The sequence below is a fragment of the Zingiber officinale genome, chromosome 4B (assembly GCF_018446385.1).
Source record: "Zingiber officinale cultivar Zhangliang chromosome 4B, Zo_v1.1, whole genome shotgun sequence".
NCBI classification, from domain to species: Eukaryota; Viridiplantae; Streptophyta; class Magnoliopsida; order Zingiberales; family Zingiberaceae; genus Zingiber; species Zingiber officinale.
This window is the reverse complement of record NC_055993.1, coordinates 54704040-54717722: the sequence shown is the minus strand read 5'-3', so window position 1 is coordinate 54717722 and position 13683 is coordinate 54704040.

Here is a 13683-nt window from a genome sequence, read left to right as displayed (position 1 = left end):
CCCTCAACTTCTAATTCAACACTTCCATGATGTGAGCTACTTGGCTCACTTGACTCCTCTTCATGGCTTGAATTGGAGCTCTCCTCATGGAACTTCGCCAAGTTGTTCCACAACTCCTTGGCATCGTTATATCCACCTATCCTACACAAAACATCATTAGGTAAAGAAAATTCAAAAATTTTCAATACCTCATCGTTGACTAGGGATTGGTGGACTTGTTCCTTGGTCCACTTCTTCGTCTCTAGGGTTTCTCCTTTCTTGTTCATCGGAGGCTTGAAACCTAATTGAACACAACTCCAATTTTCAAGGTTAGTCATAAGAAAATACCTCATTCTTACCTTCCAATACGCGAAGTCGTCGCGATCGTATAAGGGTCGAATCGTGATGTCCTCCCCAAGCCGATCCAACTCTAGCTTGTGCCCCACCGGGTGTTGATCCAACGAAGAGCGACCTCGCTCTGATACCACTTGTTAGGATTGATGATCGCGGCTAGAGAGGGGGGGGTGTGAATAGCCGCCCCAAATCGTTCGTTTCTTTCTACAAATCAAGGTTAGCGCAGCGGAAATAAACAATAGAAACGACAACGGAGAATAGCAAACCTCAAACTCGTCGATGTAACGAGGTTCGGAGATGAAACTCCTACTCCTCGGCGTGTCCGTAAGGTGGACGAAGCCTATCAATCCATCGGTGGATGAGTCCCCGGAAAACCGGCTAATGTAACACTCCTTCTAGGTGGAGAAACCTCGCCACAATGTTTTGCAAAACAAATACAGGAGTAGAAAGCAGCAAGAAGCAAAATACAATACAAATGTATGAAACACCTTCGCTTACTTGCCTTCTCTTCGACTGGATGAAGCAGCAGCTTCTCGGATCCAACCACAACAGCAACAGCAACTGATCAGTTGGTCCCAGCCGAGTGGAAGCTCACAAAAAGCTTCAGGAACGAAGAGCTCAGCAAAGCTCACAGAAGAACTTGCAGCAGCAAGAAGAAACAGAGAGGAAGAAGAAGAGTAGCTGTAGAAGCCCTTGAACTCCTCTTATATCCTGCACTCAACCTGCACTGCACCTGCGAAGAACAGAAGACAGAAGACTAGCCGTTGTGAGCCAACGGATAGTTCTGGACCGATCAGGCTGAAGCCTGATCGGTCCTGGTGACCGATCAGGCCCCAGTCTGATCGGTCCCAGGACCGATCCCACCTCTCTGTAAGAGAGGTGGCTGCGTCTCTGATCGATCGTGGAGACCGATCAGACTCCCTGCTGATCGGTCTCGAAACCGATCAGATGACTTACAGAACCCTTCTGTTTGTTATCTGATCGGTCACCAGACCGATCAGATACTCAGGCGTATCGCTGGATCGGTCACCAGACCGATCCAGGTTTAGAGCTCCAGCCCTAAACCCTAAATGGTCCTGAGAACGAGCTACTGAGCCCTCTCTTGACCTAGTCCAGAGAACGAGCTACCGAGCCCTCTCCGACTTCGTCCGGTCCAGAGAACGAGCTACCGAGCCCTCTCTTGACCTAGTCCGGAGAACGAGCTACCGATCCCTCTCCGACTTTCCGTGCCAAGTCTCCAACTTGGTCTTCTCCGTGCCAAGTCTCCATACTTGGACTTTTCCCGTGCCAAGCTCCCTACTTGGACTTTTCACCAGATGTCTGGTCAACCTTGACCCATCTGGATTTCCCTTGCCTGGCTTCACTCACCAGGACTTCCAAACTGCCTAGCTTCACTCACTAGGTCTTTCCCCTGCCTGGCTTCACTCACCAGGTCTTTCCCAACTGCCTAGCTTCACTCACCAGGACTTTCTCCAACTGCCTGGCTTCACTCACCAAGACTTTCACTTTCACCTAGCTTCACTCACTAGGATTTTCACCAGACTTCACTCACCAGGATTTCCTGACTGCCTGGCTTCACTCACCAGGAATTTCCGAACTGCCTGGCTTCACTCACCAGGACTTTTCGAACAGCCTGGTTTCACTCACCAGGACTTTCCGAACTGCCTAACATCCCAGTTAGGACTTCCCAGTCAAGTATTCGGTCAACCTTGACCTACTTGACTCTTCTTCATCCAACCTGATCAGACCCTGATCAGTATCTCTCCGCATGGACAACTGCACCTGCATTGTCCATGTCTACATGTCTTTCTGTATTGTCAAACATCGAAATCATGACCAAGGTTTACGCTTGGTCAACTAGGTCAACCTTGACCTACTGGAAATTACACCAATAGACTGGTACTGGGATCAGTCGACTGGTGGTGAGCACAGAAGCTCTTTGTGTCCAAAATGGCTGGGATAAGTCGACTGGTCCTTGGACCAGTCAACTGGTGGATAACCGTTGGCATGCCGTTGGGCTGGCACCAATCGACTGGTGCAAGGACCAGTCGACTGGTTACGGGCAAATCAACTTGCTGATTTCTTCCAAGCTCAATAAGAAGGAGCATGGGATAGCCGGCCAAGGTGACAAAATTAGACTTGGTTAAAGCCTAATTAGTAGTCACCAAAGTGCTCAAGGTTCTTGTGTCCAAGTGTTCTTGGTTGGTGTTGTGGTGAGGTTTCTCCACCCACAAGGATTTGGTTGATTAGCCGGAGTTTACCGGGGGCTAATCCACTGAAGGATCGGGATAGTCCACCTTAGGGATAGCTGTGGAGTAGGAGCATCATCTCCAAACCACGTTACATCGACGTGCATTGGTTTGCTTGTTCTATTCTTTGTCATTAGCTTTTGTATTCATAATTAGTATTTGTATTTCCGCTTGCGCACTAATGAATACGTAGGAAGCGAGTAATTGGGGGCACCATCCATTCAACCCCCCTTTAAGCCAGCCATAAAATCCCTCAACAATTGGTATTAGAGCGAGGTTTGCACTTCACCGAACTAACTGCCGAGAAGAGCAACTACAAGAAGATGACCGGCTTGATTGAACCTCCAAAGTTTTAAGGAGGAAGCCTTGGGGACATCACATATTGGATGATGAAGATGGAGGTCTTCTTAGACACGGATTGAGACACCATGATGGTGGTTAAAAAGCCGTTCGAAGTCCCGAAGGACAAGAAAGGGAAGAAGCTCCAATCACGACATTGGACGGAGGAGCAAACCTCACGGTCAAAGGCAAACGACAAGGTAATATCTATATTAATTGATATTTTGTCTAATGACGTGATGAGCCATATAGGTAAATACGAGAACACCCATGATTTGTGGAACAAGATAAAGAAGGTTCAATGGGAAGAATCTATGCCTACATAAGAAGAAGAAGAGCCCAAGGAGATGGGATTGATGGCTCAAGATGAAGAGGAACAATCGGGAGGTGACGGGCACTCAACTTCTGAAGAGGAGAAGGATAAATAAATGCCATCCACTAGTTTGGATGAGGATACATCCTCAAAGGTTGAAGAAGAATCCAAGACAAGTGAAGAAGAAGAAGAAGTCTTGGAAATCAACCTAGTGAGCACCTCCACCGAAGCAAAATCAAAAGATCACATTGTGTTCTTCGGGTACAATGAGAAGGGACACTACAAAAGTAGATGTCCATTGGGTAAGAAATAGGTACCTCCTAAACTCAATTCAATTCATTTTGAATTTAATTTGAGTTGTAGGAAGAAGAAGGAGAAAAATCACATAGTGTGATTCACTTGTGGTGAGTGGGGTCACTACCACACCGAAAGCCCAAGGAAGAAAGAAATCAAAAAGTTGGAGCATTTGAAGAAGGTGGAGAAGAAGTGGAGGAAGAATGGAGGCTCATGTCAAGGGGGAGCTCCAAAGGTAAAGGGTAAGGTAAACCCTAGTTTAAATTTGAAGTCAAATTTAAATTCTCCATGCATGCTAGGAATAATTCTTATTATTTACCCATGCAAAATTTTGGATTTAAATATTATGATAGAAATATGGTAAATATCGATCATAACCCTAGGAGACCTATGCATGATAGACCTAGGAAAGTTAAATTCTCATTACCTAAGGAGAAAAAGGTAATAGAGAACCAAGGCATTAATCCCAAGAAGGGGAGACATATGCCTAGGAATGGTAGGTATAGGAATGTCCAAGGAGGACAAATTAACTCTAGGGTTAGGAACCTAGAGAAGGAGAATTAAGCTTTAAGGGGAAAGCTTGATAAGTTAGAACAATTCCTTAAGAGATTCAATGTTGAATCTAAGGAATTAAGTATGGTGTTGGGTAGTTAAAGACCCAACAATGATAGATCGGGCTTGGGATACCGATCTAGTCCCTCTAAGGCCAAAAGGAGACCATGTGTTAGGGTGACACATGATAAGGGCAAGGGAGAGTCATCCAAAGCCAATGAGAAGAAATATGCTAGGGTTGCATATGATTATGGCAAGGATGATGTGTCCAAGGTGCACCACTGTGGTTTAGCCATAATGGAGAAAGCATCTAAGAAGATGGCTAAGGTTAAGAGCTCTAGGGGGAGCTCAAAGAGTCAAATTGGAACTCATGGCCAATGGATCTCAGGTGGGTACTACTTAGGAGTCTAGAGGATCCATGGAGTGTGCCAAATGGTTTGGAGACAGACTTGAATCTCAAACCTAGGGATTTGGCACACATGGTTTATGTTTTATGTAGGAAATATGACATTTGGGGTCATATAGCATGATAATTGGTTTTGGATGTATATATGCCATATAAACCAATGCTAGGGATGCATTATGGTTTGGTATGGGCAAATACATCAAGAGGAAGCCAAAACTAGGACTTTAGGTCAAGGTTCAATTGAACCATTTAGCTAGTTTTGGATTTTGTATCAATCTTGGGATTGGTGATAGATACATTTTGTAATGTATTTTTCCCATGTAGACAAGGGTACAATAGACCTCTCCATAAAATTTGGGGATTTTTGGAGGTCTAGGGATTTTCTGGTGCATTTTTGAAGTTATCCTGAAAAGGCTAATTATTTCAGAAATAGGGTACCAGTCGACTGGTACAAATACAAGTCAACTGGTAACAGTAGATTTTGACCACAGAATGATTCCGTAAGGTTGTGTCGAGGGGAGCAGTCGACTGGCACCAAGGGGTAGTCAACTGATACCATCCTGATATTGTTTTTAGTGCTGTTCTTGACCGTGTCAAATCGTTTAAATGTATGGGATCCATGGGGGATTAATACATGAGTTTGGGTTAGTTTGGATGATAAGATTTCAACAATTGGTATATTGTTGGAGAACTTTTTGGATGTTAGGCAAAGGGGGAGAAGTAAGGTTTAGTTGGGAAAACCTTAAATGCCTTTGCATAGGGGGAGCATTGTGATAGATTCTTAAAAATCCCTGTGGGAAAATCCTAGCTCATTGGGGAGCTTAAGTTTAGGGGGAGCCTTGGGATAGGTTCCAATGCATGTTGCATTTCCATTCGGCAGTGTAAGTCCAAGTGTGTACCTTGGCAACGTAAGTTCATTCGGCGGTGTAAGTCCAAGTGTGTAGCCTTGGCAACGTAAGTCCATTCGGCTGTGTAAGTCCAAGTGTGTAGCCTTGGCAACGTAAGTCCATTGTTTCCTTTTATCATGTTTATTTGCTATATGTTTTCCCTAACTTAAACCTATTGCCAAACATCAAAAAGGGGGAGATTGTTGGAACAATCCCAATGGTCCGTGCGACCATGTGTTTTGGTATTTGGGCAAAGGGTTTAAGTTAGGATTTCCCTCGTTATTTTATATGTGTATATGAGTGTGCAGGTTTGCAGGATACACATGTGATTCAGCTTGATGGCTTTGGGTCCGGTGAAGGATGGAGCATCCGAGGGACCGTGGAAAAGGTAGCAAGGACAAGGGCCGAGGGAAGCGACTTCGAGGCATACGCGAAGGATGGCATTGTGGACGAGCTGCGGGCCTGGATGCATCTGAGGGACGAGAGCCAAAGGAAGTAGGCTTAAAGGCAAGAGGTCAAAGCTGCAAAGAAGAGTCAAGTGAGTCGTGAGGGTCCGAGTGCTGAGAGAAATGTACTCAAGATGGGAACCCTAGGTATAGGGTTGTACCAGTCGACTGGTATTGGGATCAGTCGACTGGTGGTAAGCACAGAAGCTCTCTGTGCCCAAATTGGTTGGGATCAGTCGACTGGTCCTAGGACCAGTCCACTAGTAGATAGTCGCTGGCATGCCGATGGGTTGGCACCAGTCGACTGGTGCAAGGACTAGTCGACTAGTAATGGGCAAATCAGCTTGCTGATTTCTTCCAAGATCTATAAGAAGGAGCTTGGGATGGCCGGCCAAGGTGACGAAATTAGACTTGGTTAAAGCCTAATTAGTAGTCACCAAAGTGCTCAAGGTCTCTTGTGTCCAAGTGTTCTTGGTTGGTGTTGTGGTGAGGTTTCTCCACCCACAAGGAGTTGCTTGAGTAGCCGGAGTTTGCCGGGGGCTAATCCACCGAAGGATCGGGATCGTCCACCTTACGGACAGCCGTGGAGTAGGAGCATCATCTCCAAACCACGTTACATCGACGTGCATTGGTTTGCTTGTTCTTTTCTTTGTCATTAGCTTTTGTATTCGTAATTAGTATTTGTATTTTCGCTTGCGCACTAACGAATACGTAGGAAGCGAGTAATTGGGGGCACCGTCCATTCAACCCCCCTTCAAGCCGGCCGCAAGATCCCTCAACAAACATCAATATCATTTCTCGATTGTTTGGGATCAAAAATCAACAAAGTGAGCATCATAATTTTCTCTTCATACACAACCATGGAGTAAGGTTGTAATTGATCATCACAACTGGCCAACAACTATATATAGAACTCATCAAACTAAGGGGATTGATCCCATCTGCTAATAAGGCCAATCTAAGATTTCTGGGATCAGCAGCAAAATCTGGCCACTTGTGATCCACTACTTTCCAAGCGGGCGCATCAGTCGGATAATGTAAGTATCCGTCAAGTACTCTTTTATCAGCATGCCAAGTTAACTCCTTACATATCTCCTTCTTCCAAAACAATCTTTAAAATCTTGGAATAGGCAAGAAGTACCAAAGGACCTTTGAAGGAACTCCATTTATCATAGCTTTTATACCAAACTTCCACCTTGATGTCCCACAAATAGGACAATTAGTCAAATTCTCATACTCCTTTTGGTATAAGATACAATCAATAGGGCAAACATGAATTTTCACATAATTCATCCCTAATGCACATAAGCTTTCTTTGCATCATACAATGATGAAGGCAATTCATTCTCATCAGGAAGCATTTCTCCAAACAAACTTAGTAAATCCGTGAAACTTTTATCACTCCAACTATATTTTGCCTTCAAGTTATACAATTTCACAAGTGTAAATAACTTTATAAATTTGGTACACCCAGGATATAAAGGTTTAGCGGCATCTTCAAGTAGCTTATGAAATTATTTTGGATTCTCTGCATAACTATCAAATGGAACATGTACCATATCAATATATTCCTCGACAAAAGATTTCTGTTCATCTTTCATTGAGTTATTGATCGTAGATCTTTCACCATGCCAAATCCATTAATGGTATGTTAAATCTATACCATTACAATACAAATGTGCCCTTATAATGCCAACATTTCTCTTCTATAGATTACCACATCTTGAACATGGGCAAGGTATTTCATTCGGATCGGTAGCATTTCGCAATACAAACTGCAAGAAAGACTCTACCCTAACCTCATATTCATGTGATAACCTATTCTTTGACATCCAATCTTTGTCCATTTTTTAATAACTATCAGCCCGAAACACATCAAAACCTACCGTTAAAAAATTATACTGTTAGAGTGTATATTAAAAACCTAGCTTTTGTAAACATTTATTTGTTGAAATAAAAGAATCACATTGGTCAATATCTGCATTTATTTATTAAATGTAATTGTTCAATTAATTTATATAGTAGACAACATGGAGTGTGGTGTCACACTCAGAAGATCATGTTGTCGGTTCTCTAAAAATTATAAACAGTTGCTCGCGACTAAGATAGAAAGGAACAAACTATCAGAATAGTCGTAGTGTAATTAAGTATTCGTTTATCTTGACTAATAAATTACACTGATACACATTAAGTGTATTGAGTAGAATCATTTAGGTAAGTTCTTTTTGTACTGACTTAGTAAAAGAACTAGACCTTAGTTATTATGGAAGTGTGTGCCCTTAATCCTAATATAATAACAAGCACATATATTTAATATTTATTTCTTTAACTTATCAATGGGTGAGGTTTAGATCGATAAATCAATATGCCCGATAAGTTGGAAAATGTTATTACTTATAGTGTGTGTTGTTGATTATAGAAGGAATCTGCATCCTAGTTATCTAGGTTGAGAATGTCCCTAAGAGGAGCTCATAAGGATTGCCATGTTAAACCCTGCAGGTGGACCTAGTCCGACATGACAATAAAGTTGAGTGGTACTACTCTTGGAGCTATATATTAATTAAGTGAGTTGTCAGTAACTTACTTAATTAGTTGACATTAGTAATCTTAAACACAGGGAGACTAACATACTCATGATAAGAAGTAGCCCATAATGTAATTTGGGATTGGTGTGGTAGTGCGGTTATAACTCTCTAGTGGAATGAGTTATTATCGATGAACTTGAGTTGTGTGTTCGGGGCGAACATGGGATACTCAAGCTCATCGGAAGGTCAAAACCAATTTCTCCTCTAGGTCCCTGTCGTAGCCTCATTATAGTCTCAAGTCCATCCAAATGTAAGGCTCTTCTTGGTGTCCAAGAAGGGGGCCGGACCAATGCTTGGTGACCAAGCAATGGCCGGCCATATTCTCTTATACGGGCCGGCCCTATAGCTTGGTGACCAAGCTTATAGGGGCCGACCAATATTAATTCAAATAGGAGGGTTGTTTTGAATTTTTAAAATCTTCTCTTTGTAGAAAACTATAAGTTTTAAAAGAGAGATTTTAATTTTTAAAACTTTCCTTATTTGAATTTGGCCACATGTTTTAATAGAGAGTTTTAAAAGTTTTAAAACTTTCCTTTTTTAACCATCCTCATGGTTTAAGAAAAAAAAGGGAGATAAGTTTTAAAAATTAAAATTTTCTATCCTCATGTTAAAAAAGAAAATTTTATAAGAGAGTTTTTAAATTTAAAACATGGTTTTAATTTTTAGAAACTTTCCTTTTTTTAACTCCTACTTTAGGAAAGAGAGCTTGTAAAATTTTATAAGAGTTTTTCTTATAAAATTTTATAAAAATAAAATTCCTTTTTCCTCTTGATGAGGTGGCCGGCCACCTTGCTTGGTGCCCAAGCAAGTGGCCGGCCATATTAAATTATTTAAAATCATCACAAAATTAAATTTGGTGATTGATTCAATCAAGAGGAAAGAAAAAGGAAAAATAAAAAGGGAAAAGGAAAAACTCTTGGATGATTTTATTTTTTGTAAAAAGTTTTTCCTTATTTGCCTTGGGCAAGTAATATAAAAGAAGGGGTGAGAGGGCTTCATAAGATACAACTCTTATTCTTATGCTTGGGTGATCTCTTGGTGGTCGGCCCTCTCCCTTCTCCCTTTCCCTTTGCTCTCTTCTCCTTGGTGGTGGTGGTGGCCGAATTCTAGAAGAAGAGGAAGGATTCTTTTGGGTGGTGTTCATCTTGGAGGATCGTCGCCCACACGACGTCTAAGGTGAGGCGAGGAATACGACAGAAGATCTCGAGGTCATTAGCTTACAAAGAGAATGTATAATTAACAATTGTTTTCCGCATCATGCTAGTTTTTCTCTTTGTAAGAATTCTAAATAAAAGAGGCAATTAGATCTAGTTTTATCGAATTTATTTTTTAATTTTGTGTTTTCTTCTTTTTCGAAATTGTGATTCGATTGTTCTTTTTGGTTAACCTAGAGTTATTTAAGGAAATAAATATTAGCTTTCCTTAAAAGGCTTTGCCTAGGCGGTGGTGGTTGCTCCCATATCCAAGAAGGTCATGTGCCTCGCCATGCAGTCCTGGAAGCCAATTTTGGAAATTAATATTTATGGAATTAATAACTTAGGTAGATTTGAATCAATAGTGTTAAGTTCCGCTTGCGATTCAAATCTAAACCATTAAGAACAGATAAGTTAAATTTGGAATCAATGATGTTAAGTTCCGTCTGAGATTCCTAATTTAACTTCTAAATAACACAATAGGTTATTTAAGGAAAGGTTCGACACTTGTACAAAAAAATTTTGTACAGTGGAACCGGTACATTTTCCTAGGATTAACCAACATATACATGATACAACAAGTACAAAACACAATCTCAAGTAGCAAATACTATAATAAAACATTCAAGATAATAGAGTAATACTCGACATAAACCAACTGGACAAAAATATAAGTTTGGGATAGATTTTTGGATACAAATGAAGTTTAGCAAATTAGGACCGCTCAGGAATATTTAAATTGGTTGTTATAAAATTCATAAAATCAACCATGCATGTACGTATTTGCTTATTCGTTTAGCATCAATTAGTGTGTCCCCTCTTTCTTTATATACATAACATATAGACAATATTAGTGAAAAATTAGTATATATTTTTATGTCGAAACTAAACTTATTTTAAATATATATGTGCTATGTGATTTTGTGAGAACTATTTAATAAATAAATGGTGATATTAACAAATCTTGGGTGTACATATATACAAGAGGATCAGTTGAAAAGATTATTGGCTAACAAATCCTCACCCTAGTTGTTACAATGGATCTCAACTTATTTGTTCATGTTATTATCTCAACTCTTGATCTAATCTAATGTTTGTGTTTATGTTAAAAAAATACATGTGTCTTGATCTAATCTAAGTTTTTTTGAAATATTCCTTAATAAAATTAAATGAGCATAAATAATAAAGATGACATTAATTAATTATTAAAATCACATAAAAATGATGACCAACTTAAGATTATGAAAATAGTAATTAAACTTGATAGTCTCAAGTCACAAAACAATATTTTCATAAATTAATCTCATCACTAATAACATCTAAATTAATATAATTGCAAGCTATCCCTTAAAAAAAATCCATTATTATATATGAAATTTGAAATGATATCATAATAGTCAATTTATAATATATTTAATAAAAAAAATTGGATTAAATGATCAACTAGTTGGGTTCAAGAGCAGAGCAGTTCATATCCCAATATCAGAGATCCTAAACTCAAATCATATGGAATCTCATTTGGTAAGTTTTATATGAGAAAGAATGGATTTGAAATGGTGAAAGCGTCAAATAGATTTGATTTCTAGAAAAAACGGGCATGTTTTCCACCAATTTACATATTGAAACACAATTCAAGAAACATATTTTTTGAAATAGATTCTACAATTAAGAGGCAACAATAGAACATCCACATAAACTAGTCCTAATCCCTGCTCATTTGAATCTTTCTAAACCATGTAGCCACCTTCAAGAAAACACAAAAAATATAAATTTAGATTTTTCCACCCCATTGAGGAAGAAAGAGCAGGCAAGGGGCATGATGAAACAAATCAAAAGCTAAAAAGAAGAAGAATAGAGAATGTTGCACTTGCAAATACAAGAATAGGGGGTATGTCAATAAGTAAATACTCAATGTTGACATCAGACTGACACCATGCTTACAAATACAAGCATAGGGGTAATAAGTAAATATACTACATACCAATGTTGACATAAGTCTGACACATCAGGTCGGGTCAATAAAATAGTGAAGATTCATTCCTGTAAAGAATATAACAAGCAGAATAGAAAAGCTAATTAAATGCATCCTCCATCATACCACCTTTCTTCCAGGCCCTAAAAGATAGCATCATAAATTAGATCCCAAGGAAAATTATGAAGAAGTGCAGATCTAAACGAGTCCATTATGGTTAAAACTTTGCTTATTACTACTACTGGGATGCAAAGAACACTATAAAGTAAAGATAAAGATGGAGTTAATTACATATAAATGGGGCACAAAACAAGTCTCTTTTGACAAACAATCACACACACTAAGCTACGCAATAGTTTGGGTGATGCAACATATGATCGATCATTGGTGGGCTTGGGCCTCTTGATGATCATGACATAGCAGCGAGCATGGTGTGCTCACTCACACTTCCCAGAACAGCCCTGCAAGAAACACCCTAATCGATTGCATCACCTCAAACACAAATAAACACCAACACACAAAGAAGACTTACGACCATCAATCAGGAGTAAGGAAAATTAGATCTTCGAAATGTACACACGCTTGGATTTTGGGGAGTAATATCAATGGTAACTAAATGCTTCAAGATCCCAAAATCATTCTTGGATTGATTAGGGAATGCCGACAGGAACAATAGAGATCTATGGATGTTAACTGAAGATCTACGCAAAGGGAGAAGCAAGATCGATCGATCGATTAGGAGCTAGGGCACGCCGACAAGAGTAATAGAAATTTTCAAAGAAGCTAACTCTTTCTTTGTGATAAAAGATGAAAATGTTAGGAAATTTTATTTTAAGAGAAAACATTACACAACGTATTATTAATGCGTTGTAATTTTGGTTACCTTTTTAAACTTAAAAAAAAATCAATACACAACGGTTTTAAAAATCCGTTGTCTATTGGTCCAAAAAACCACGCACAATGACAATGGTTTTAAATATTTGTTGTCTTTTTTTTTTAAAAAAAAAAAAACGCTCATAGACAACAGTTAATAAAAACTGTTGTCGTAGAACACCAATTACTATGGTTTTTGTAAAACCATTGTCTTAAATTAAAAAAATGCACATCCACAACGGTTTTTATATAAACCGTTGTCAAAAGCCAAAGGTCAACAATTTTACTATAAATTCGTCGTCTTTTTAGTGTGGTTAATTAACATATTTGTTGTAGTGATAGTATAGTTGTATACTTATGAGGGCATATATATTAGTGAGATGGTACTAACCTATACATGATGGAAATCACTCCCTAGCATAGGGTAGCGTATTCCACTAGGTTTTTCCCTTCAGATCAACCTCTAGGATTATTTGATCTTGACCCCTTTGTTTATTATATGTGATGATACCATAGAATTAGTTAAGATATTAATACTAGATGACTAGTAACTTAGGGACCTGATTGTCTACTTTTCCGCTTATATATTAGTAGGATTATATCATAGTATAGGATACCGAGTATTCTAGTAGACCCTTACTTGTTATATATTCTCATGCCTATATATTAGTAAGATTATACCATAGTGTAGTATTTTGAGTATCTTATTAGACCCTTGGTTGTTATATCCTGTCAACCATTATCTCTCATTCATGGTTGAGAGATTCGTTAGTGACCTCATTAATTTATCATGTCGACCATTATCTCTCATTCATGGTTGAGAGAGTTGTCAACAATCGTTAGTATATCCTGTCAATGATTATCTTCCATTCATGGTTGAGAGAATTGTCAGCGATCGTTAGTATATCCCATCTCCCATGCGTTGTTAAGAGAGTCGTTAGTGACCATTGGTATATACCCTACCCATGGGACCATCCATGGTAGAGCATTCTCCCATATACAGTGACTAGTAACATACCCTGACTGCTCACGGGACCATCTGTGGCAGAGCATTCTCCCGCAATCAGTGATATGGAGCTAGATAGATACCTTATCCTATCCACTCACATGATCATCCGTGGTAGAGCGTTCTCCCACTGACAATGACTAGTCATTTACTGTGACTGCCCATGAGACCATCCGTGGTAGAATGTTTCTCCTACACTTAGTTTTTGTTATGTGCTTGCTATATGTCTGTCATG